The sequence below is a fragment of the Cyprinodon variegatus genome, unplaced genomic scaffold (assembly GCF_000732505.1).
Source record: "Cyprinodon variegatus isolate N-32 unplaced genomic scaffold, C_variegatus-1.0 Scaffold353, whole genome shotgun sequence".
Classification (NCBI taxonomy): domain Eukaryota; kingdom Metazoa; phylum Chordata; class Actinopteri; order Cyprinodontiformes; family Cyprinodontidae; genus Cyprinodon; species Cyprinodon variegatus.
Window position 1 is genome coordinate 624,343 of NW_015150806.1, and position 25,107 is coordinate 649,449.

Below are 25,107 nucleotides of genomic sequence, written 5' to 3' on the forward strand. Positions count from 1 at the left end.
AAAGGCATTAAACAGAATCCAAGATAAAAGGTTACAAACATTTTAATTTGCCTGTTATATAGAAGCAAAATTCTAGATTAACATGACTTGAAGATAGCATTAGAAAATTGCTTAATACCTTTACACATGTCTTTTTTTAAAACAAACAAGGCTGATAGAATGTGTTATTTTTTTACACTCTTACCAGTCCCTATGACAAACTACACCATAGTCAGGTCAATCTTTCTTTCACAAATGATAATCTCTTATCTGCCCACCACCTTCAACTCCAGTGTACCCTTTTCTCCAACCCTAATACCTAATGTTGCCTTAATCGACCAATGAGGCACAGACAAAAAGACTAGCAATAATCCTGAGGAGGAAGTTTGAATAAGAGGAAACATTGCATTTAAAATAAAACACATAAAGGAGTTTAACTTCAACTCATTCATGCTGCCATCAGCGGTTTGGCTATTTCTCACCCAATTATCCCTGGTTAACAGGATTATTTGTTTTAACTTCTTATTTTTTTTCAGCAAACAAGCAATAAATCCATCCTTGTGTTACACAGTCCAAGAGGACCATGCTAATTAGCATAAGAAGTTACAAAAACATTATGGCCTTAAACTGCTCTTAGACTGAGAAAACAACCAGAGGAGCACAGAAGAGGAGTCCATTTGGGATTTGGAAGGGCTATTTGTTGGAATAAAATGTTTGGGAAGGCTGGATAGTGGAGTAAACACAATGTATAGTGATCCATGGAAACACACACAGCATGAAAGAACCCACTAAACGCAAGTTGGCAAAAACCAAGTATTGATTTGAACTGCTAAAACAAAAAGAGAAAGGAAACTCTACTGAATGTATCAAACACAAAAAACAGTGCATTCTAATTCCTCTATAGGATAACAATGAGCCCTGCAACTTTACCAACACTAATTACCAACACTAGATTTTACCAACACTAATTAGCATGATTGTGGAGGGAAATGGTACATGGCTTTGATATTTATATCTTATAAATAAGAAAATGTGTCATATTATTGTATTTATCTCTCTTTGCACTGATAAAATAAAACTCCTGTGCAAACAGCTGCCTTCAGGTGCTGCTCTAATTTAGAGGTTTATTAGACAACATTCATGAGTAAACAGGAACTTTTAGAAGCTTGAGAACAGATATCCACATTCCTACATCCACAAGAGACAGGCTGTGGATGTAGGGACACAACAAGCCCTTGGATGAAGTTGAAGTGATCGGATGAAATCAAAATGTGTAAAGTTGCTAAAGGCACAACTTCAAAAGGCTCAATGGATCTTCAAAGTATAGACTCGTTATTTATATAATGAGTATATAATGAGAATATATACTAATGCACGTAACATTTTTCACAATACTTTAGGAAGCAATGTTAAAAACTATGTTTTAATTTCCTCTAACTTCAAATTTATCTTCAACAGAAAATCTCAATGAAATACATTGGTTTGCAACAAATATAAACCCACGAAAGGAATAAATGCATTTTCAAGGTACAACAAAACTAGAAAAACATTGTTGTTTTTTTTTGTTTTTTATACATGCACAATGTGTCGAAAAACAAAAACAAATTATTAAATCCCTTTCCCTTCACCATCCCATATTTTCTGCCCAAACTGGCTGCTGAGTCTGCAAGGACAAAACAGCCGCTTTCTGGCTAACCTGTTTAGCATTAGTCCCACCCATTCGTCTGCTTTCCCTAACCTGTCCTGACAAGTACCCAGATTAACGTAATTTCATATCAGTGCAAAAGAGCAGAAGAGACCAGATGGACCCCTTGTGCCCCAAACACCCCCACCCCTCCCATATCTCTTCCCAATGACTCCAGCATATAAACACGAAAACACTCCAAGTCACAAATACACACACCAGACTTAGCAGCATAGTTCTTCTCCTGCACAACCTAAGCCTCAGCCACAATGTTCTTCAAAAAATTACAGAAACAGTGGATGATGCTGTTCGGGGAGTGTTAACCCACGTATTCACATACTGCATTTCATAGAATGCCTCCGCCTTGCCAGTGTGAGCCTGCATGCTCACTTTGAAATATGAAAAAAGGATTAAAGGAAGCGCTTCTTTCATTCATTAACAAACAATTAAATATATAAATGTATAAATAGGAGAGTAATTGAATGAGGCAGACTACAAGACACTGGAGGCAGGGGTACCGAATTTGGGATTTTTAACACTTGTCATCTGCCGTGATGAAGCGAGCTTGTCTTTTTACAGTTTCCCTGGTAAATCTCAACAACTTTGCTAAACTGAACAGATGGGCTTGCTAATTAGCAGCGCTCAAGCTGTAAGTTTGTTTATGAAGAGAGAAAGGGGTTCCAGACATCTTGACACATTTTATTAACATATCATACCTTAAAGCTATGCTTCTTGGTGCTCACCAGGCTCTTAGCTAAATGCATGCACATGCAGAGACACGCTTTCGCACACTCACAAGTGCACACGCACACTTCACCTAAATGTGCACGGATAGCCTGTACACACTAAAAGCAATAAAAGTCAGCCTTGCGAAACGGAACGCCCTGCATGCATGCTCATGAATATGCACGATTACTTGTGTGTGTGTGTGTGTGTGTGTGTGTGTGATGGTGTCTCTGTTTTTCAGGTCCGTGCAGGAGTGTTGTAGAGCATTTTGCACGTGTGTCCACTATTCATATGTGTGTTTGTAAAAGACAGTGTTTGTTTATGAGGGTTTTGTGCGCATGTCCTTGCAAGTGCAATGGCATGCTTCTCTTTCCTGTGGGACCCCTCCTAAATTCACCCCCTGTGGATTTGTCAGCTTTCACTACTGTGTGTCATGACACTGACACTAGATGATGTCCTAAGCAGACAAGGTTGGTGAGCTCCCTAGAAGCAGCCCCTGGGTATTTGAGAGCGAGATGTGATGGGCTCAGGCTTCAGGCTTCAGTGATACTGGAGCCTCCTGCCTAGTCTCACTTTGAATAACACAGAACTTACCTAAGATAGTGATACAGGGAAATTGGAAAAGTTGAAAAAGAGAAAAACCGCATGAAGGAAATGGAAAAAATACATCCATCGGCTGTGGCACATATTGTCTACATAATTGTTACTTTTTGCCCACAGACTCGCCACAGCCTGTTGTTTTGGCAAAAATGCATTACCATGGTGATCCTGGTTAAGAGGCTTACATTTGGGCCCATGCGGATAGTTGCTGGGGGACACTCCCATTGCCATGGTAATGGCTACTGGGAGGACACTTGCATTGCCATGGTGATGATGGCAGGAGCGAGGCATGCCAACCAATGAGATGATGGATAGATGCCATGCAGGAGGTGTGAGGAAAACGTGACCGGAATGTTCGCTTGTCATCTTTACTGTCGTAAGAACATTTCTTGAAATGTGTCTTCTTACTTAGTCACATCCGTGACGAGTCGTACCACACTCATGTAAAGACATGTATAACACTCTCACAGAAAGTAAAAGAATCATAGAAAAAACAGGACAAATGGAAAGTCTAGTCTACTATAAAAATTAAAAAAGAGCAAATTACAGATTTAGATTTGCAGAAAACATGAATTATGTATAGGAGGCACACAAAGTAGCAGCTTTGAATTCAAAGCATGAAGTAATGCAAAATACATCTGAAAAAGACTTAGATTCAGTCACTGATAGACTGAAGTTGGAGCCAATTTATGTCAATATTTGTGTGTGCATAAAATATGCATTATACCTAACTCTACATTCTACTAGTAATAATAATATTGAGAAAACAAAGGCCTTTAGGCAGCATTCTAGTGATTTTATCTCAGATAATAGCTTGAAAAGTACTTTCACCTGTCTTCAAGCACATAAAGGGAGCGACTGATTTAAGGGCCAGGAGGACGGGGTGGGAAATCATGGGACCAGGTTTGCCTGAAGGCATTGGCTGAAGTCCAAATAAGCAAAAGTAAAAGTGACTACTAGAAGCTGTGTTTATTTAGGCTGCAGGAATGGAAGACGTAGAATAAAGGAGGAAAAAGGTAATTTTATTCTAAAATAACTTCCTCCCTTAGTCTTACCTTGTTCCTGTTAAGGAGATCATTCTTAAAATATCAAAATAACCCAGGACTACTTCACCCATCTTTTACACAAAATCACATGTAAGTCAGTCAGTTACGAATCTTAAGTATGAGCATACACAAGCACAACTTCTCAGAAAGTAGAACTGTACCTTTTAACTCCCTTCTTGCCTCTTGCTTCAGCTGACAGTTCAACCAGGTTAAGCAATTTATCTTTAATCTTTTAAGAATGATATACAATTCACTGGAGAACAAAGGTGTTTGTTACGTGCAGAGGAGTGTGTCATGTCAACAAATTTGACTGTGCGTGGGCAAGAACACCTGCCACATCTTATGGTACACAAATTGCACATTGTGGTCTTTGGCACATTTTAAACACATTACTCAAAAAAGAACTAGCATTATTATTGCTTACATTAGTTGGGACCAAATATGAACCCAGAAATCAACAGCTGACCAACCAGAACATATTGGGTCTGATCAAGCCTCCTAATTGACCTGGTGTTTGGAAACTACAATTCCACCTTTTTTCTTTCTGACAACTCTAATTGTCTATCAGAGCTATCAGATACACTAACAGCAATACTCTTTATGTTCTAAGTTTTTGCTAATGAAAGTAAACTACAAAGCTAGCTAGCTTAAGTAACATCAAGAATATAGAGATGTAAAATTGCATCTGAAGTGTGATTTAAAAAGAAAGTTTAAACAGAAGCATGCTGGTTGTTGACTCAAGCTGATATAAAAGAGAACAAGACTTCAGTGGATGCTTGTCATTTGAAATCTTCTTGATTTCAAACTTTTGCAGTTTTAATCATTTCATACTCTGCTTCTTTGGTTGAAAAATAACCTGCTGTTCCAATCCTGATGGTGTTTCATGCAACTGCAGAATGTTCAGAATAGTGCAGAGCAGCAGGTTTATAGAAGGTATAACAGCAAAATTGCTCTCTCTAATAGGATAGACACATTAGGGTTAAGAAAGCCCTTGCAGACAGCCAAAACAGAAAAAAAAGAAAACATATCTATGAATGAAAACTGCAACATAGAAACCTTGAGTTCAATGTCTGAAGTCAAATAAAGCATGATAGTTAATAGCAAAACACATCCAAAAACAGAAAACCAAGACAATAGAGTCATGGCAAGACCCACTTTATTGGAGAACCAAAGGGGAATATATGCCTTGGAATGTGGTGAGTGGAAGCAGACCACCATTTATGTCCTTCCTCCGAGGTAGGGTTATTGGCATTGATTGTTGAACAGAAAAATATCACAACCTGTAACAAAGACAGACGCAGATCAAACAGGTGCTCAGACAAATTGAAATATGCCCGCTAACAACATCATGCAAATACAAGGTGGATGACCTCCATCGTTGTTTCTGTTTGTACCATCACATTGCCGTTGAGCTGTAATTATGATATGATGCAGGGCTAGGAATATGATTTAAACACTTGCATGTCCAGGAGCTGAGACTTGCTGTTGAAACACTTGCTTGAATTGGTCCGATCTGTCAAACCCTTCCAAGCAGTGGAAAACCAAACCGTACCAAGCAAATACTTGTTTTCTTGCTCCAATAACAGAGTCAAGAAATTAAGAAGCACAAATCCCAGGACAGAAAATATATACAGAATCTTGAAAACTAGAACAAAATATACATTAAAAGCACATATAAACATTAGAGAGACTCAAAACTTATAAAAGACTGTGAAACTCAAACACAGGAGCGAAAGAAAACAGGAAGTAAAGAGAACAATGACGGGCCAGACTAACTGAAATAAAACAGGAAACTACATATTAGGATCTCAGAAACTGTTCACATCTCTACAATCAAGAAGCTTAACTAAAGCACAGTATAAACATAGTCCAACACATGAGCGGGTATACCCTGGCCTTAACAGATAACAGTGCATACTAACAATGATAAGTAGAAATATAACAAGTAAGAGTGCTTCAAAATATTAGTATTATCAGAATCAGAATTACTCTATTAATCCCTTGGAGGAAATTTTTGATATCCTATTTTCCTTTAATTCAGGTTATATATTTACTCAACAAAAATATGAATGCAACACTTTCGGTTTTGCTCCAATACTGCCAGGAAATCAGTCAGTATCTGATGTTACCACCATTTGCCTAATGCAGTGCAACACATCTCTTTCATATAGAGTTGTTCAGGTTGTCAATTCTGGCCTGCGGAATGTTGGTCCACTGGCTGTCCGAAGTTGCTGGATATTGGCAGGAACTAGTACACAATGTTGTGTAGGCAATCCAGAGCATCCATAACATACTCAAAGGGTGACTTGTCCGGTGAGTATGCCAGCTGTGCAAGAACTTGGGAGTTTTCAACTTCCAAGACTTGTGTACAGATCCTTGCAACATGGGGCTGTGTATTATCCTGCCGCAACGTGAGGTGATGTTCTTGGATGTATGGCACAACAATAGGCCTCAGGATCGTGTCATGGTATCTGTGTGCATTTAAATTCCGTCAATAAATGGAACCTTTGTTCCTTATCCATAACAGACCCCTGCCCATACCATAACCCCACCTCCACCATGGGCCACTCGATCCACAACATTGATGGGGGGCTGTGCTTGCAATCTAACACCGTGAAGGATGCTTTGCATTTACTACAGAGCAGCGGGATTGGTAAATTTGCCACTGGTGCTCTGTGCTCTCACAGATGAAAGCAGGTTAACACTGAGCACAAGTGACAGACATTACAGTCTGGAGACACCATGGACAGCAATCTGCTGTCTGCAACATCCTTCAGCATTACCAGTTTGCCAGTGGGTCAGTTGTGGTGTAATGTGGGATTTCTCTGGAGGGTTTACACAGCCCTCAATTTGCTCGCCAGAGGTAGAATGACTACCTTTTGGTACTGAGATGAGATCCTCCGACCCCTTGTGAGACCATATGCTGGTGTGGTTGGCCCTGGGTTAATACAGGATAATGCTAGAGCTCATGCGGCTGGATTGTGTCAGCAGTTCCTGCAAGATGAAGGCATTGAAGCTATGGACTGTCCCGCCCGTTCCCCAGACCTGAATCTGATTGAGAACATCTGAGACATAATGTCTCAATTCATCCACCAATGTCACATTGCACACTGACTTTCCAGGAGTCGGCAGACACTTTAGTCCAGGTCTGGGAGGAGATCCCTCAAGAGACCTTATCAGGAGCTTGTCCAGGCATTGTAGGGAGTTCATACAGAAAAATGAAGGCTACACAAAATACTGAGCCTTATTTTGACCTGTTTTACATACTTTACATCAGAGTTGGATCAGCCTGTAGTGTGTTTTTCCACTTTATTTGTGTGTGTGGCTCTAAATCAAGGCCTCTGTTGTTTAATAAATGTGATTTCCTTCAAGGATTTTTGTGTGATTTGTTTGTCAGCACATTCAATTTTGTACACAACAAAGTATAAGATGATAATATTTTATTGATTCAGATCCAGGATGTGTTACTTGAATATTCTCTTTATTTTTTTGAGCAGTGTATTTGTCTTAACAATTCAGGTATTTAGAAATTACATCCAATGATAGATCAAACAAATAGGAGTCCACAGGTACTTTTCAAATGGCAGATTTCTTGGCATTTTTACCTGATGTCGTACAGAAGCAGATGTGTTGTCCTGAAATAAATCCATATATGTGTTTTCAGTGATTTTATTGGTTGTAAACCTCTGAATTTGGAAATTACAAAAAATAAAAGATAAAGAACTTTCAAAGAATTCTCTGTCTAGTAAATTTACTTTGGATAGAGTGTGGCTATGAAATCAAAAATGGAAAATGCATAAAACATGAATTTTACATTAATTATAGCATTAATTTTATCAGTTTAAATGTATTCAGTGATATCAGCATTCATTTATAATTCCATAAGAAGGCAATTTCATTTAGACTGGTTACTACAAAAATCTTATGTAAACCTTGAAAGATGATGGATACTGTAAGCTCTTGAATTATGAAAAACTTCCTTTCAGATCTAATCTCTGGGCTTGCTGATTCACTCAAGGAAATCTAGGGGGGAAAACATATATAAAAACAGCATAAACTATCAGCAGAGGATGCACAGATAACACGATACAGTTAACACCCTTGATTCATTCATAGAAATTGTTTACCAGATAGTGTAGTTCTCACAACTCAATATTTATACATTTAAATGTTGAAGTTGTTACCATAACATATTCCATAAATGAATAATGGAATAAAGCTAAAACCATGCATTATGACAAGAAAGACTTTATCTGTCATTCTTTTGTGATTTTTTTTTCCTAACATTTCCATACAAAAGGCCTTAGGGAAACAAATATGTGTGGATAACACCTTTAATGACACCCCCAAACTGGCGCAGCCCATGAGGAGACCAATAGAAAGCTGTGCTACCAAAGTCCCTGCAGAGACAACAACCCATGTGAAGTGTGAAACCCCTCACAAACACCGATTTAAGTTTTCAGAGACATACATGAGCAAGAATGGAAATATTCAGACAGAAAGAAGAGCAAAAGAAAAAGGAGAAAGATCGGACAGACCGCTGTTTGAAAAATATTGTTCAATGTGGTGAAGGGATGGTGGTGTTTTCATTGCTGACATCAACATAAATTTTCTTGGCACAGTTCGCCTTGCCCAGCGTGGGCCCAGCACTGGGAAACTGCAGAGGAAATTCTCCAAGCCGCAAGGGAGAGGAATCAAAGAGCCGAGATTCAGAGACCTCTAACACACTGAACTCTTTGCTGACCCCATGGCTCTCTATCTTGCTTGTGGGCACGTAGCACAAACTTATAGAGATTGGCTCATGTAGGTAACCTAAAAGGTACAACATTGAAAGGTGAGCACAGGCAAAATGCCGCTTCTTTGGCCTATGGTCTGAACTTACTGAGATGGTGTTTGGAGTAACATTTGTACCTTAATAAAAGTTTGGTTTTCATCTATTTTACAATTAAACATGGAAGGTGTTTTTGTCCATCAATCCCGACACTGTGCTTTTGCTTGATTGAACAACCTTAAAAATAGTTTAAAGCCATCAATTACACATAGGTGTACTGAATTAGTGTCAGATTAGTATTGGATATTCGCCTTCTACAAATTTAGATGGCAGTTGTGAATTCAGTCTGGCAACTAACAGCTTTTCCTGTTGGGTTTGTGAAATTCAGGAGCTTGATATCAGGGCAGCAACTGGCCAAACTAACTTCTTGTTAGATTTAATTGTACACACTGATTTCAATCATTTGGTTCCTTGCAACGTTTTTACCTCAGTTACATTGTAGTCAGTGTTACCCCCTTCTTAGAATAGCACCCTTTATATACTGTAACTAAGTAGCCTGTCATGTAGATGACTGCATGTTGCTAGCCAAATAACCTTACTAATTAACTAGCTGATAGAAACTCCATAGACTTTAGTTAGTCATTCCAAAAAAGTAAAAAAAAAACAACAACAATCCACTGGACTTAGTTTCCAAGTTTGAAGACTTGGAAACTAAGTCCAGTGGATTGTTTTTTAACTTTTTTTGGAATGACTATGACCTGGAGGACTGAGAATCTTCACCGGCACTTTAGTTAGTCTTTTTGTATAAATGCAGTGACCAAGCGAAATCTTGATATCGTTTTACTAAAAGTAATTATACCATAACAGTTTCATACTTTGCCATACCCCGGGCATACAAAAAGATTAAGGAAAGTATCTAATTAGCCCAATGATGTAATTACTTGAAAAGTGAGACGTGGTTCCGCACATCTGTTGCTTCTGAGAGTGCATGTGTTCTCATATGAGCACACTATGCTGTCTGGGTTGTTGGGGACTGTACAATAAACACCATTGCCACTCTATTCTATATCTCAGTGAGTAAGCTTTCCAAGCCAGTGGCTGTAGAAAGAAGAACACAGGCAATGGTCACCGTAATGAGAAGCTCTTCCGCACCATCACACAAAGTCTGACAATTTAAGAATGTGGGATGTGAGCAAATGCCACAGACACACAAAAAACATATTTTGGAAGTGAATTGTTATGTGAGTGCCCACAAAACCTAATGGGTCTGAGCTTAAGGTTCCGCTTACACATCCAGGGACCATTCTTTATTAGAGAACAGGTGACAGAGGGTGCAGCTGGCTAGAATTGAATGAATGGTGCTCACTCTGACCTCTGTTTGTGTGTAAGTGGATTCACATTTGAGGGTGTCTGTCAACAGCTAGAGTGTCCAGCTAGGGCGTGGGAGGGCATGATGAGTGGATAAAGCAACTTTGTGAAGTGCCAAGACAAAACCATCTCGGTAAGGAAGGAAGAGTCAGAGGTGAAAGAAAAAGAGGGTTTACAACACTGCTCAACCATGACATGTTGTTCAAATCCTCCTTTTTAGTTTTTCTCCTTTTCCTGTCATGCTCCATCACCCCTTGCTCATTAAAAGAAACACCAGTAGCATATTTTAAAGAGCAGTTATTTAAGACTGCTTAAGATATGTTCAGTTGAATATCTTTATAACAACAAAGCCCTATATATTGAATTTTAGATTAATCCTAGTGTGGTATTTTCTAAATTCAAAACAAAATGGGTACAATTTATGTGAGTTACCTTTTTGCAAGAATTACAATGTCCCGAACCAGAGCTCCGAACGGATGCTAGGACCCACTGAGGTCTGTCAGAGAGTGGGGACTGCTTTAATCCACTCTGCTTGAAGGCTCCTCTGTAGAATTGTGTATGTTTGAGCTGCATGAATGTCTGGAACAGTGGGCATGATAAGCCACAAACAGGATAAAAGCTGACTTGGACAATGATGTCACAGATTTCCCCAGATTTTCAGTAGCACAGGTAAAGTCACAGCTGAAAAAAAAAGTTATTTAGTTTTTGATCCTCTTCATTTGTGTTGAATCAGTAATGAGATAAAAGATTTAGTAGAATTATAAGCATGAACTTTTTTCTTCAGATTAATGCAAAAATTAGAACTGAATGTGAAATGAATTGGGATTTCTCCAGTTTCGGCTCATCTGATTGGGGCACTTTTTCTCTATGTGACCTGTATTCCAAACATGGCACTTGACGTCAAGGTGTTTTGTGGGTTTCTTTTAAACAATCCCTGCCTCTTCCATAAAGGCCAGATTTGTAGATTGCATTACTAATAACTGTCCTGTGGTAACATGGTATGTATCCCACTCAACATTGACCCAAGGAAGTAAAGGAGAGAGTTTTCAGAGTAGAAATTAAGATATAGATGAGTATATTATAGGTAAAGGATATAAAACCAATTCGAGACAGCTTGACGTTCCTTCGACTACAGCTGCAAATATTATTCAAAAATGAAAGATCCATTGGACTGTTGCCAACCTCCCTGAATGTGGACATAGAAAGAAACTTTATGACAAATCAAAGGGACAGATTATAAGAATGGTAACAAAAATGCCCCAAAAAAATTCTAAAGAGATTTAAGGTATTCTTCAAGCTCAAGGAACATCAGTGTCAGATTGCACCATCCGTTATTGTTTGCCAAAGTGGAGATGACCAAGGAGGACACTATTGCTTAAACCCATCATAAGAAAGCCAGACTGGAATTTGCCAAACAACATGTTGACAAGCCACAAAGTTCTGGAAGAAGTCCTATGGAAAAATGAGATGACGATTGAATGTTTTGCCTGGGAATATCAACTCTATATTCACAAAAAGAAAAATTAAGCATAGGACGACATTTAAAAATGTTCCCCACTGTGAAACAGAGGAGGCTCTCTTATCCTCTTGGGTTGCTTTGCTTCACCTGACACAGGGTGCCTTGAATCTTTGAATGGTGAAATTAAATCTCAAAACTATCAAGGGATTCTAGAAAGAATTGTTCTGCCCAGTGTCAGAAAGCGTGGTCTTTATTTGTTGTCTTGCAACATGACCTGTAATGACCAGAAACACAAGCACAGAAGAGTGACTAAAAGGACTATGAGGCCTGACCTAAATCAGATTCATCAGAGCTGAAACGTGTTCTCTGGAAAACGCACTGTTCAAACCTAAGACAACTGGAGCAGTTTGCTCATAAGAAGTGTGCCATCATACCTATGAGAGGTTCAGAAGTTTAATTAACAGATACAGGGATTGATTGATTGCAGTGATTGCCTCAAAAGGTTATGTGACGTAATGTTTAGAGTTTATTTTTTAAATCATACTGTTGAAGCTTAGTTGAAAAGTGTATGACTTTTATTTGATGATTTTCGTATGACTTTTGTTTGTTATGATTTTGTCAGATTCAAGTTATTTCTGTGACCATTGTGGGCTTTTCTTTTATTAAAGAGGGCAACAGAACTTACAAGGGGAGAAGTAATCAAAGAAGCAAAGAGAACAGTGATTACCCTAGAGGGGCTGCTAAGATCCATAGCTATGGTGGAGGTATATTTGTTCATTAATGCTCTCAAACAACATGATATGCCTTTTCAGAACAACAACAACAAAAAATATACAGAGTGTACATTGCAAATAACTGCAGTTTAGTTAATAATTTGGTGACTTTTGAAAATAATTGGTTAAGCTGGATTTTTATGGTTATTAGAGTAAATATGGCTGTTTCTTATGGTAATTAAAATATTGCAGAATATTTTTAGCATTGTTTTTGAAGGCAATGATTTTCACTTTATTAATCTGCAATATTTTGTATTACGTATGAATACATTTGCATGAAACTATGTCTTGTCTCATATTACCTTTTTAAATTAATGAACACTTGTTCTCCTGTCCATCAATGAAAAGAGAGGAGGGTGACTAGAGGACTCCAAATAATACAATTAAACACTGACCACAGGGTTCAGGGCTGCTTATCAATACACACAGCAGGGAAGCAAAGACCTGCTCAAACCGGGCCCTCAGCTGTCTGTAGCATGAGGAGTGGCAATTAATCCCATCCTTTCTAAAAAAAAAATAAATAAATAAATATAATGAATAAACACATGTAGATTCTGAGATCATTGCTTAAAACTTAGCAAACCAAAAAAAAAAAACAGGAAAAGCGACACAAGACAATAAATATCTGGCCATGGAAGGGACAGATGTGTTTTAACATGTTGCTCTCTTTTATGCTTTTGCTGATGGCACAGTTAAACACTATGGGAAGCTTGTCTAAAGCGGAGCCAGACTGAGACATGGTGCTTCAACAAGGGGTACCCACAAGGCACAATAACCAGGCCTTTGCTGTGCAATCAGGTCCCAGAGCTCTACCCAGTCACTGGTACTCCACTGACTAGTGATGTGCCTCTCATCGGCTCTCAGCTTCCCAAAGCTGGATGCCAGAAACCTAGAGGCTAAAACCTACCATACATAATAAACACTGCCCCCGGCCCTTTTGTTTGATGTGATCATGTGAGTGTTCTCTCTAGAAAGACAATCTAACAGACTACATTGAAGTAGAGTGTCAGACAGTAAGGCATGTGTTAGGAACCGCAAGGGTGCCAAACAAAGTGGAACAGGCCAGCAATCTGTATCGTTCTGTCTCCAGATGTGCAATGCTCTATTGGGCTTATATTTCCTAAAAAAACAAACAAGAAATGGTAAAAAAAAAATAAAAATAAATAAATAAATAATGGGTGCTTCCGATTAAACCCATGAAGAAGTGAAATGAAGATTCTGCCAGGTATCCTATTTTTCTATTCAAAGCTCATGTTCATCATGGCTGTTAATTAACTGTACAGCATTTGTTATTACATATTAGAACTCCTGAAAATGTGATCCAAACTCTTCACATTCCGTCTTTTACTTGTAAACTTGACCAGATCCACTTTGCTTTTCATCAACCGACATTCTACCTGAATGATTAGCTAAAATCCAGGTTGACATGGATTGATGGATCATAGATCATACTGCATCGACATTTGTGTTTTCGAAATAAAAATAAATCACAAGTGAGATTAGATGTTTTTAAGTCATTATTATATTGATAATTGTATGTATATCTATGCATTTTGTCTTCTTACTTCAGGTTTCACTATAGCAAGTCACTGCAGCTTGTACACACCATCAAAATTCTCAAAGATGCAGACTGGCCCTGACAACCAGGGAGGGACTTTATGTCACTATTAAGTGTACTCTATCGAATGAAGGCCACTAGAGCCCAAGAAAAAAACAACAACAACAATTCTCACATTTTGTCACTGATCTAGTTTTGCATATACAAATGTGTAAAATATACGTTCTGTCGAGGGTTTGTCTGTTCATAGTCATAGGGGAATTGGTATGTAACCATGGCATAAACTGGGAGAAAATGCAAACTGTTTCTGGCCAATTTTAAACCCATTTGCTCCATTGGGATAGTGTTAGAATTTTTTTTCCTTTTTTTTGTTTGAAAATAAGGCTCAAGGAAAACTATTGTACATTTCTTTATAACACCATGTCAAAGCGCTCATTATTCACAAGGGAACACTGGATGCTGGAGAGGATGTGGGTGCCTAAAGGCGCATCATTATAATTTGTTTTGGGAATGCCCAGTTATCCAGAAATATTGGAAAGACATGAACAATGTAATGCAAACTGTTTATAATGTCACCATCCCTTTCAACTTCATGACCATGTACCTTGGACTAAAAACACCAGCAATGGACACAGTAAACAAATACCTTTGGAATATAATGCTTGCTGCTGGAAAAAAAGCCATAACTAAGAAATGGAGGACACAGTCAGCCCCCACGATTTCAAACTGGATTGAAATCATGACTGAAATAAGAAACATGGAACAAATTACTTTTAAACTTCACTTGAAACTGGACATTTTTCACAAACTTTGGTCAAAATGGGACTCTTACAGGTTAAAATGTGCTGTGCTTCAAGATGGTCCATGATCCATCGCTACTTTCAACAAGCTGTATTTTTGCCAACTGCTCTCTATGTCGAACTGTTCTGTATTATTAATGTTGTACTGAAAACTTTGAAAAAAAAAAAAATTAAAAAAAAAATAAAAAAGAAAATAAGGCTCAATATTTTCTGAAAAGTATTATGTGAAAAGTAACTTTGAGCAAATTAGGGTCGAAATCAATTGTCAGACCTTTTACTTTTAACTTGTAATATTATAAAATGAATCGCTCATCACAATTTCCCTCAGAACTTTGACCTTTTCTATAAATCTGTTTTGGACCCATGCATGAGAAGTTTGAGAGCCCCTGTTCCTTAGCCTGCATCTCCGCAGAGTTCATTGGATGTATGTGACAGAGGGGCCCTGTTAGCTGCAGGCTGTCCCATGTGGACCAAGAAGAGCTCTAAGAGGGAAAACAAGCAGTTCAACTGCAGCTGGACAAACAGGCTATTATGACAGGTGGATGGCATATGGACGTCAAACACACAAACTAATGGACTGAGGAGTGTTACCCAAATACACAGGTGGACACAAGATACTTTTCCACATGTGGATGAAACAACATCTGCACTGATACAAGTCCTTCTCTAAAGTCATTAGCACACCCCCACCTAAAACGGCGGCCTATTTTTAAGCTAGAAAACCATAGACAGTCCATGTTGTGTCTGAGGTCCACTGAGCTTTGTTCTGTACTGATATGCTCAGTTCCACTTGGCTCCACACAGATAGCCCACAAGAGTTTTAACACAGTCAAGCATGCACTAATTAAAAATCCACACTCTACATCAATTCAGCACCAATCAATGTGCTTAATTAACTCATCCTTACATCACAGCAGCAAACAATAGGTCCTAATTTATGACACAGCCAGCGCAATAACATTAACTATTTTACTTTTAAAACTCCACAAGATGTGTTAAAGGAATATAATTTACGTTTAATTAGCATGACTAGTTTCACTCAACACTTTTTTTTAAATAATCAAAATCTTTTTTATTCATCTGAGCTTTTTGTTCCACAAATTTTATTTAAACTTGCAGAGGGTACAGAGTAAATAATATATGGGAAGAATTGTCTCAATACTTCCCTAACTTAATTGGTTATCCTGAGAGACTAGGCTAGGGGAATAGTTTTACCCCTTATCCCTGGTAATCATAAAACTGCCCCCTGGAATATTTTCTCACCTTGGCTTGGTATAGAACTTGGGATTTTTAATACAACCCCTTCCTCTCTAGGATGTGTTAATTTGATAGCATTCACATATTAGAGGAGACAAAAACAGCCTACTAATAATATTTATAATTTATATAAAAAGTGCTTTTTTTTCTAACATTTTTCTCCTGTTTTTCTCAACTATGTTGGATCAAAAAGGAAATTACTTCTACCAGTGTTTTATACTAATAACAGAAAAATGCATAAGGATAGAGTAATAATTATGTGTTTACAACAAGATAATTCATGAATTACTATAAGGTAAAAGCTGCTCACACTGAAATTAATATTATTCAAATCAAATCCAAGAATAAGGGAGAATTTTATTTTGGTTCTGCTTTTGAAATTCTGATTGAAGCGCTTAAAAACACTTCAAGCACATTCATATATCCTTAGCCACCTTTTCTTCTCAGTCCTATGCTACATTCAGTCGGAGGCTGGGGCCCCTACTCGGGCTCTCTGTGCTGCTGACCAGGTCAGCTCCCCTTGAAGCAAGACTACACCTTTCTCTTTAGTTGTTGAGAAAAAACAGAGAAGAGAACCTTGAACGTGACCCTTAAGAAGGACCTTTAATTCTCAGTTCATGCTGCACTGTTTGTGTGGAACTTTCCCCTCCTTTGTGTCCCACTCTTTGTTTAACCCTCAGTATTTGCTGAGTTTCTGCTAAAAATCCAATTAAGTTAATTTGAAACAGTCCTGGTGAGAGAACTTTATCTTTTTTTTTTTGGAGCAGCAGAGATAACTAACCTAATTAAGACTCGACATATACCTTTGTCCTCTTTGAGGTTGCAAATTAGAAAGGAGAAAAGAAAACTTGTGAAAGATTAGGTCTGAGATTAGATTGGTAAAGTAAACACAGGAGGGAAGACCGTGTCTTTAAAAGGTCTACAATTGTTTTTTACCCTTGTTAAAGATGGATAAGGGAGGGACCAAATGGTGTCTTGGAAAATAATCCATACCCTATGAACTTTTCCATATTCTAACACATTACAACCTGAGACTTTCATTAATTCTATGAGGATTTTATGTGATAGACCAAAAAAAGGGAAAGGGAGAGAGCTAAGAAAGAAAAAGACTGGAGAAAAAACTTTTAAAGCCTAAAAACCTTTAAATTAGGGCAAAAATTCTTAAATAAACATTTATAGCAACAATCGAATATGTTAATGGCCTAAAACCACATGTGGATATAAAATCTGATTGTGCCTAAACTGTTTCCAAAGAAAAGGTGGTAAAATTTTAGTACGGTATATAAATATATATAAAAAAAGACATAAAAATAATTCACAAGTGTAATGGCAGCAAAAGGCTTTTCCACAAGAATCACTCTAACTTCTTGCACCTTTTTGAACTGTAAAAACATTCAAGGAGTCTGATTACTTTAGCAGGGCACTGCTGTAATGATGCATTTCATCATGGATTTTACAGCTGATAATGTGTTTTAAAATAATTGGATATTCTGCCTCAACCACCTGTGAAAGTATAGCATGATTGATAGCGTTTTTGTTTTTTTTGTTTTTTTTTAAATAGAAAAAAAGCCAATAAAGTTTCCCAAACGTGAACCAATTTAAAGGTTATTCTATTCAACTGAGTGACACCAAGTTACACAAAAAACACACACACAGAACAAACACAAACAACAGGCCTGCTGAGTTGGTTTACTCCCATCAGCTGGCTCTGACCGGCCATGAAGACCACCCTGATTTCTCAACTCTCTCACTATCACTGTGACAGGAAGGGGATGGGTTCAGTTGGGATTTGGAGGGAAGGATTGAGGGGGGATGGGTGGAGCTCGGTGTTTGGGCTGAAGGGAAGCTCTCGACCAAATTAAAACCCAATCAATAAGAATCTACCAAAGCCTTTTCACAACTAAACCCTCTTCCCCAAACCATAAACTGCTTGATGCATGCCCTTCTTAGCCCTGCTCTTGAACCAGACTCAGACCAAGCACTACCAGGGAGCAGCCACATGCTGCCCAGTATTCCTCCACTCTGCATCGGGCAACAACCGGACTTCATTTAGAATTACTACACAGTGGGGATTAATTCCTAAACAAAGACAAAAACCAGCCTGATTATAATGATTGGGAGTTGTTCGGTGTTAACGGATTTGTTTTTTAGGAGCTATGCAAACCACTAGGAAATGCTTCAAACATTCCCTCATTCCTGCAAATCCTAGAAGATACACAGCTTATATAAAATATTTCTGTTTTTTATACCAAAATAAAATAATTCCTTTATCATTTTTGTGGGAATGCTGTAAAGCCTCTTGCAGTTGGAAAATGTTTTCCTCTGCCACTTCTAAAAAAAAAAAAAAAAAAAATATTGACTCTTTTGTACATAATTCTATTATTATATTATATTATTTTCACCTTAAAACACCAGTGTAATACTAAATGGATCGCAATGCCATTTCATTCAGTTTTCATAAAATACAGCTTTTAACGTCACCCGCACCACAGCTTCCTCAGGCTCCAGGGTCAAACAGGTTTTGCCAAACAAAGTCTTACAGTAAATTCTTCTTGCAAATTCTAAGCAAAACAAAAGGTATTTTTTGAAATATTTGTTAAAGTTCTCATCACTTCAGTTTACAGCTTTCCACATTTACAGAGTGAGTGCAATTAGTATGGTTAAAAGATGAATTTGCTGATCAAATATCGGGTCTTTAGAAGGTAAGGTGTTAAATAGGGATCGTAAACACGTACACATATACATGGACTAACACAGTAACTGCTGAAAAAGGGATGAACAGACCTTGCTGGCTGAAGCCTAGCAGTGGGGAACAATTAAGCAAAATCCCAGCCTTTGATCACTTGGTCATGTGAACATGACAGGTGACCATATGGCTGATAAAATGCAAATGGTAATTGGTGCTATAGTGTAATGAGAAATGGTGTGTGTGTGTGTGTGTTTGGGCCAGAGGGGGGCTAAGGAAAAAAAAGCTCTTTTAAGAGTTAATTTTTTTTTTTTTTTATTCTCCCACTATCCACATCGAAGTTTGAATTAGATTATTTGTTTCTTTTTTCTGTTTTTTATGAATATATTGACTTTCATTTGTGTATGATTCATTTTTTGTCTGTGCCTTGCAAAAGGGTGAGTTATAATTGTTGTGTATAAAAATACAGTCATGCAAAGTAAAAGAACCACAAAAAGATCATCAGGCTTTTACAGCTGGACGACAGACAAAAAGGAAGAGGGGCTTAATAAAAGTCAGCAACCACAAACAATGGATTGCAGATGCTGGAACTGTTGTTGTTGAAGAGTACAGGGGTGAGCGAATGGAAGGTGAGGTCACATACATGTTTGTGGCAGGATGCAGCAAAATGAGCCCACTGTGTAAAAGTGGGGGACGGAGCACTGTGAACTTACCAACTGCACATGCAAACACCAAACAAACACATTGAGCTCTGAGAGGGATAGAAGGCCCAGAGGCAGTTTCAGTCTGCAAGCAGCAGGGGGAGCAGCTCCACTATTGTTTTGAGTGGACACAGGCCTGAGGCAGAGGGCTGTGCAGTGGGGGGGTGTTTGTTCAATACACACACTTAAAAATATGCTCAAAGGGAAGAATTGATGGGTGCAGGAACAAGATAGCAGCACTGTACAGAATGACTCATTAATGCTTTGCCATCTCTTTCTTTTGTGATCTTTTTAATTGAGTTCAGCAGATAAGGGCTATACATTTATAATTACAATATGTAGGGTTTGTTTAGGTACACTTTGAAACCTATATTCTGAATTTGTTTCTTTATTTTCATATTCCTTTTAATACCTGCAAGTTAGTGACCAATAACAGAATACATGATAGCAAACAAAGTAATAGAAATTGTTTCAAAACAACAAAAAAGAAGGTTTATCATGAAATATATATATATATATATATAATGGGAAAAATTAAAGTACTTATCTAGACATTCCAAATAAAGGTTACTAGAAAGTTTTGAAGTTTTGAAGCAGTGGTCTTTTTTTTTTTTTATCTGGTTGACTTTATGTTAAAATATCAATCACACTAATAATGCACCACTACGGATATTTGCAGAATGAAACAACGGGACAAATTTGCCCACTGAGTCCCAGTGTGTCGTTAACAGACGGCTCGCGAAAAGATATTGTTTGATTACACTCCTTCTTGTTTGAGAGTCTCCCACAACCATCGCCTGTTTGTGTGCTTGTCCCTTTTGTACCTCCTTCACAGTTGTGTGAGGACACTCACGGTTAATGGTTGTTAACAGCACAAGTGCTAAAGCATCCAAATGCGGACAATTAAAGAGCCGCCCCGCAATAGGAGAGGGATGGCTGGCTGTTGGTGTGGAGAGGGGAGAGTCTTTCATTCAGAGGCTCACACTCTCCTTTCTTATGCAATGTGTTGGGTTGAAAACAGAGTTTAACAGGCCACTTCACCTCAAGGGCTGTTTCTGGACAGTAGAGGCCAACAACCATCAGCAAGCTCCAACAAAGTTTTAAAAAGTTACCCCTTAATGTATCGAGAGTTTAAATCCTTTTTGCCAAAGGGAGAAAGTGACCAGATTTGTCATTTTGTATACAGTCTTTGTATAGAAAAGGAAAATAAAAGTTGAGAGCAGTATGGAGTACAACTAATGACGTGCCACCTATTGCGTCACACTGTCTGCCAGCTGGCTGTAAGAAAAGTACCAAACTTTTCCCTCCCTTACAAGAAAGATTTGTCTGTTTTCACAGCTGCACATCGGCATCTGAGAAGAGCTAATTAAGGTAGTAAAGGCAGTTTAATGTCAAAATCAAATTAACACTAAATAAATGTTATACTGTTATGAAGGCTAAAGCAAACGGTATGGTGGGTCTGGTTGACTTCACTGTGTCAGGTCAAATTTGCTTTACAATGAAGGGGATAATGGAATATTTCCCATTGTGCATCATTTACTTTGTGCAATTAAAAAGACCAACATCTCATTTTCTGTTAAAGAAAGAAAGAGGACAGGTTGAAATATGTTTTTTTAAACTAGTCAATTAAATAACAGAAACTCACTTCAGCTTTGTTAAAATATCCAAATCATATCTAGAAATATTAAGTGCATTTAATTGAGCCCTTGAAATAACTCAGTGCAGTCAAACTCAGTTCAAAAAAATCAAAATCTAACAAGTATCCTCAACTGATTCCATTTAGTCAATGGGTTTGCTAGAATATCTCTATTTAAGTAGGTGTAAAAAGGAATGACAGCAAGAAACTGATGCTTTTGTTTTTGAAAAACGTAAATACATTTTTTTTACCCTTTCTTTATTAAAAAACGTTGAAAATGTTATTTTTTTTCTTTTATAATTCAGGGTGATTGCCTGTATCTGATCCTCCTGAGGAGAATTTAAAGGAAAACACTTATTTTCAATGAAATTTTAATAAAGGTTGCAAATTTCATATTTTTATATTCTGTGCTTCCCTTATAATGCGGCATCCTAAATGTCTTTTCTGAAGGTTGAAATAAACTGAAAAAAAAAAAGAAGTTAGAGGAAAGTTTGGGTGAAGAATTGAGGATCGGACACCAGATGACATCACATGTCTGATTGAAGTGCAAGCTGTACCATCAATCCTTCATTTCCACCATCACTCTATACTCCCCGCAGAACAACAGACCTGAGTAATTTGCCACCGGCCTTCTGTCGCTCTGTTTGTGCGTCCCTTTCCCCTCCGACAGGACCCATCACCTTGACCAGCACGGCAAACCAGAGCCCGGTTGACCTTGGCTTACCCCATCGGCCATTAATTCACAGCTTTTCTGTCCATCTCTTCCTCTAGCCCCTCATCTCTCAACCCCGTCTCCCACAGTTTGAATTGTATTTACACTGGTGTGCGTCTCGGCGTGTGTGTGTCCATGCATGTGTGTGTGGTCTGCCACGGTTAGGGAAGCGTGCATGTGTCAGGTCCAATGAAGGTGACACCTTACGCCTCGTGCCGAGATAATGAAGGCTTTAACTTTACAACTCAAGCATATCAGATTGCAGCACCCTGGTCCCTCAGACATGCGCCCGCTACATCAGTGATCTGAGCAGGTCGCCACCCTTCATTTCATGTGCACTGAGCAGTGTGCACTGTAAAATATGCCAAGAGGCTTCATCATCATAACCATCACTTATTACGGTGTGGGACTTTGGCTTATGGTGATACGCGTCTGCTCAGGGACACAGCTCTCTGGGTCTACAGTAGAAGGGTGCATACTGTTCACCAACCATTACAGAGGGGTGAAGGTAGGAGGGTACCAGTTTTGTCTCTAACCTCAGATTATGGGAGAGTCAGGTAATCAAAAAATAATTTAGATTCTTTACAATGCAGCTGAATGTAGCTAAGAAAAAAAAAATGCTTAATCTAAATTCCCTGACTGCCTCCCTTCCATCCTTTCTCCTCAACTCACCTTTTCCCTCCCCCTTTTATTCATGAAGGGTTCTTACCATAATAAAAGGAACCTGTGGAACTAATCCTTGCAAATCTCCTGTGCTTTCTGTCCTATACCTCCAGGCTACACAGCACACTGAAATCCTCCATTTGCATGCCTAAACTGCACTAACTGTGAATAAACCCTTTTAGCTGCTAATGTAATAACATCTCCATTTCAGGAAAAAGGAGCGGGGGGTTAGCCAGCCCCTCAGAGATTCGAGCAAACTCACCCCTCTCCCTCCTCTGCTCTCGCCTACCCCTCTCTCTTTTCTACACTCATCCCTTCTCAGAGCACAATAGGCCCAGCATACAGATGCATCCAGAGGCCCGCCTTATCAGCCACATCTTGTTAGGGTCAGCTTTGGGAATGGAAGCAGAGACCTGATTACAAGCAGATAAGCACAAACACACACATTCTGACGCGTAGCTGCAAACAAACTTCACTTCACCTTGAAGTTGGAAATCAGACGATTTGGTAAAACAAGTGGGAAAAAAAGGGTTAAAAAGTCCCAGCCTTATTATTTAGTACTAACCAAAAATGTACAAGAACTTTATTTAGAAAGGAAAAAAAAAGATTTTCAAATGAAGAATTTGAATGAAGCATTTTAACAGATAAATACTGAAAAATGTATTTACAACTTTATGCAAAAACACCTTTGCAGCTATAACCAAGAGAAAACACACCGTAAATTCAACAGTTTGAATATAAAATCATGGACAGTATAAGCCCTTCATCCAGCCACACTGTCATTGTTACTGTAAACATTTACCATATTCTAATCTTATTCAAATTAGGTGTAAGAAATGTGCAAGTTATATGACAATATTTGTTTAAGCAAAGGACAGATACCTTAAAAGAAACTCTCCTTTGTCAATTTTAGGTCAGTGCATGGTCTGAAATTATTTATATCTTATATTAAATGAACAAAACCATGCCCAATCTTGTTAGAAAACTCCTTGACAGCCATGAGAACCCCATGAATACCCTCCTCTAGGTTCCATTTTACATTATGAGCAAGAAATTCAAATAAGTAAGTAATTTCCACTTACATGCAGTGTTCATGTGGGTTTCTTACTCTTTTTATTGTATTTCTTTCTTCAGGGGGTAAATTAGCACATATTATGTTTGGTTGCAGCATTGACAAAGCCCATATCTATGCTTTTAATTTGAAGAAAGAAAAAAAAAAAAAACAACAGGATTACAATTACACAAAGCCTTTAGTAAATGCTTGCTAAAATTGCCTTTAAGCAGAGTAAAGAACTTTGACTCTGTGTCGTTAAGGAGGAACATTTTCAGTCATCAATATGGTTTTAATTGCATAACAATAAAAACCATATATTGCATTATTGGGGCATAGCTACACTAATTGTCTCTCTCATCTCTTTCGAAAGTTTTACCTCTTTTGAGCTTCTCTTTGAAAAACAATAAATCCTTCTGACATTTGAAATTGTATTTATTCAATAAACAGGTGAGTTTTTGTCATAATGTTAACCTCTTTCTAGCTTTATTGCTAAGGTTAAAGGATATCATTGACCTGTATTTCTCACTGCCATAATCCATTTTTTCTGCCATAATCCATCCAGGATATATCATCAAGTGATCTACTGCTGTAAATAAAAAAATAAAAATGCTTAAGGTCAAAGGTGATAGTTTTCAGTGGGGTTGCCCCTCAGCTTTGGAATCACATAATGGCCTTTAAGATCTGCTAAGACCCTAAACATTCTTATATAATCTGTGAAGGCAAACTCTCCTCAGCTTTTGATTCTGGTTATGCTGGACTCACACTTACATTTCCAATCCATCGCATTTTTAGATCAAAGCCTACAAGAACTTACATAAAAAATAACCAAATTCTATATATGGATATGGACAAAATACAGTTAATCAGTACAAAGTAATTGTATTTACCATGATTATAGGTGCCTTATTCATACAGATTATCTGACACACACTGAGGTTTAGAGCATTATTTTACGCAGTCGAATCAAGATGGCTGTGAGAATACATTATAAAAATTATCCCCTCAAGAGTAGGCAGAAAAACAGATGCCAAGATCTGATTTTAATTGTCCAATTACACGGAGCAACGCTGTTCCATCCCACCCAGAACTAGGTTCTCCTCCCCAAATTCTGTTTTCAGGAAATATCTTTTTTTTTTTTTTCTGTGAATCAGGGCTGAAAGAGCAGAGGTAACTGAGACATTGTGCTTGCCTCCTCCTCTGAGAGCTGGTGTACACCACCTCGCATGAATAGCATTAACATCAAAGAGAATTTCTCTGAAACCAGCTGATCAAGCTGTATCATACGTTACAGTGACAAGCCTATAACAAACCTTACCCCTTCTGATTTTCTCTGTTTTTTTATCTCATCTTTATCTACCAAACACACACACACACACAGACCAACACACACACACACACACCTAACATACATTGGTATTCTCCTAGTATAAGGAGGAAGATCCAAACACTTCAAAGAGGCAATTCCAGTACTACTACGGCTACAACTGCTTCTACTTACAGATATGACAACACAGCAGTGTTGAACATGAATCATGCTGCCATGTAGGCATTCAAATTCAAACATTAAAAAAAATGAAATAAGTATATATATATATATATATATATATATATATATATATATATATATATATATA